The sequence below is a fragment of the Triticum dicoccoides genome, chromosome 5B (genome assembly GCF_002162155.2).
Source record: "Triticum dicoccoides isolate Atlit2015 ecotype Zavitan chromosome 5B, WEW_v2.0, whole genome shotgun sequence".
NCBI lineage: Eukaryota > Viridiplantae > Streptophyta > Magnoliopsida > Poales > Poaceae > Triticum > Triticum dicoccoides.
The window spans coordinates 536085363-536088820 of NC_041389.1; the positions used below are offsets into that span (position 1 = coordinate 536085363).

Consider the following 3458-nt stretch of genomic DNA (forward strand, 5'->3'; position numbering starts at 1 on the left):
GCGCGCGCCTGTCTGCTGGGGCAGCGGGACGAGCGGCGCCGTGGAAGAGATGCAGGGACGAGCGGGGCGGCGTGGGGAGATGCAGGGACGAGCGGCGCCGGGAGGAGATGCAGGGGAGATGCATAGCTCTTTGGAAGGAGAAGAAAATAATTTTTGCTTGTCAATTTGATGCCAGATTGTGGTCTAAAATAGCTGTGCATTGGTTGATTACAGATGGATACTGACCAAAGCTTCTTGGACACCCTTGGTTTTGGTTACACGCAAACACAACTAGAAAGTCCAATTGGAGAGCAGGCAACTCCATCAACTCAGCATCGTTCTGCAATAACAGAGAAAGGAAAATCCAACAAAGGCAAAAATTGGTCTAGTGATGAGGACAAGGTTCTCATAGCAGCATGGGCAAATACAAGTTTGGATATTGCTGGGACAGATCAAAACCGGGATGCTTATTGGGATAGAATTTCAGAGTACTACAACACACACAAGGAATCATCATGGCCGGAGCGTAATGCTAATGCAATCAATTGACGTTACACAACGATTAACAGAGAGACCTCTAAATTTTGTGGTTGCCTTCAGCAGATTTTAAATAGGAAAGAAAGTGGAAGGACTATACAAGAAAAGGTATGCCCCTTTCTTGTAATTCTATATGTGATGTGCAATATTCTATATGTGTTGTGCTTATTTTAACAACATATTTATATGTGTAGACAAACGATGCACACATTTTGTTCAAGGAAATGGATGTTAAAAAAAAGAAGCCTTTCACACTGATGCATTGCTATGTAGAGTTTTCGAAGTATCCAAAGTGGTAGACAAGAGAAGTTGAAACTTCTCTTAAGAAACAAAAGAAGACCATTGATGCAAGTCCGGGCACAGCCACCAATGATCCGGCTGATGCATACTCGGTACGTACTGATGCTACCTCGATACACACTGATGCTCTTGAACATGAGAAAAGACCTGACGGTGTGAAGAGGGACAAGAGAGATAAAGCTGATGACAGTGCTTGCAAGCTGTCATTAGAAACTGTGTGGGCAGCAAAGCTAGAGAAGGATGAGATCAAAGAGGCGGCAAGAAATGCTCGCTACGCACAGCAATTGGAATTGCGAAAAGAGGAGATTGCACTCAAAAAGAATGAGGATGCACGAAACGAGAGGGAGGATGCACGGAGACAGTTTGAATTAGATGAGAGGATCATGCTCATTGACACAAGTGGTATGACTGATGTTCAAAAGCAGTTGTACCAAGCTAAGCAGAAGGAGATCCTTGCTCGCGGCCTAGGGTAATGTGAGCTATATGTTGTAGTTGTAAGAACTATTTACTGCTTTCTGCTAGTTGAGGACATGGATTACATCACTCATTGCATAAATATTTTTATTGATAGCTGCATTACAAAGACATGGATTACTCGTTTCCAAACTTTTGCCACACATGGTCAATTAGATCAAGTTTAAGCTGATCATGTTCATCGAAATTTCTAATCCGTTGAGTCATCTAAGAGCTCAGTTCTTCCGCATGAGTACGAGAGACTGTGACTCTTTCTCCCATTGCCTCAAAAGTGCAGCTTTGCCGACCAGTTTGTCGCTCCTCTTCAACTATCATATTGTGCATTATGACACAAGCTTTCATGACATCAGTGATTTCTTTACGTTTCCATCCTTTAGCAGGTCCACGAACAATGGCAAAACGGGATTGCAGAACTCCAAAGGCTCGTTCCACATCTTTCCTAGCCCCCTCTTGCTTCTTGGCAAAAGTTTTTTGCTTTCTGCTAGTTGGAGCTGTTATGCTCTTCACAAATGTTGCCCACCGTGGATAGATACCATCTGCAAGGTAATACCCCATTGTGTACTAATGGCCATTGATGCTATAATTCACTGGAGGAGTTTGGCCTTCGGCTAGCTTTGTAAAAACAGGAGAACGTTGAAGAACATTTATATCATTCGGAGACCCTGGTAAACCAAAATAAGCATGCCAAATCCAAAGATCTTGTGAAGCAACTGCTTCCAAGATCATAGTGGGCTCGCTCACATGGCCTTTAAACATGCCATGCCATTTTTTGGGGCAATTTTTCCACCCCCAGTGCATGCAATCTATGCTCCCTAACATACCGGGAAATCCTCTTTCCTCCCCTATTGCAAGTAACCTAGCAATGTCTTCTTCATTTGGAGATCTCAGGTACTTTTCCCCAAAAACTTCACAAATTTTGATCACAAATTTCTTGCAAGACTCTAAATTAGTAGACTCAGCGGACCGGATGTACTCATCAACATAATCACCTGCTATTCCATATGTTAGTATCCGCATCGCCGCGGTCATCTTTTGCAAAGGATGTAACCCAAGAGCTCCAGAAGCACTTCTTTTTGGCGTAAAATAATCATCATAGTCATGCTCAAGTATACCATCAGCTATGCGGTTGAACAAAGTACGCGACATCCTAAATCTGTGCATAAAAATTAAATGAGACAGGGAAATGAAAAAAGGACCAAAGTAGAGAAGTGTACTAATTACGAACCTTCGTCGAAACAAATGTTCGGGAAAGCGAGGAACATCTTTGAAGTAGTCATCCCATAGAAGAAGAAATCCGGCATCTCTTCCTCGATCGATTGACTGACGTCCATGCTTGGAACCGCCATGGCGTCGAGCGTTCTTCCTCTCTTCCTCCTCGCGCTCGGCGAATGCTGCAAGTATGAGTTCATCGTCGCCAGATGAAGATGACGAAGAACTCATGTCCCAAGTGGATGTGTTCATTGTGTTGCGTGAGAAACGATAGAAAAATCTAGGTGAGAAGAGAAGTGTGCTGGAAGAGGTGGTAGGAGTGGTTTATATAGATCGGAAATATGGCCGTTGAAAATATAGCCGTTTGAAAATATAGCCGCTGGAATATACACGTCCAAATTTACACGTTCCATTGAAAAACTGGGAGGTGTATAATTTAGCAAGGTGTATATGGACGTGTATATGGAGATATACACGTCCAAATTTACACGTTCCACTAGAGATGTTCTTACAAGCAGTAGTTGCTTCATGCCCAAAAGGGGATTTATTCTATTTTAATATGATGATGATGGTGTAGTTTATTCTAATTAGTTACAACTCTGTGCTATGTTATCCTGCAAACTTCACTTCTCTCATCATGTCCTTGAATCACTACATTAATTAAACATGAAAAAGATAGATTCCACAAAGGTGTTTGTTTTGCAGTTTACATTACCTCCTAACACGATTGATTGGCTGTTTAGATAATCTACTTTGTTGTGCTATGGGCTTACTTAGAAATTCACTTGGTGTAGTGTTGAATGCGAGTAGACAAGGATGTGTCAAACTCTAATTCCTTGAACATACTTCTGCCTCCTGGAGTTTGTCCAATTCCAGTCCGCACGCCGCGCCCGACGGGAGGCCTGGGCGAGCCCATTGTTGGCTAAATTGCAGGTTATTCTGCTGGTGCTCGTAAACCA

General features: G+C 42.8%; 1 pseudogene; it reads right to left on the reverse strand.

The window, feature by feature from the left end:
* Positions 1–1497: 1497 nt before the first annotated feature.
* LOC119309973 lies at positions 1498–2730 on the reverse strand (annotated as a pseudogene).
* Between the last annotated feature and the right edge of the window lie 728 nt (positions 2731–3458).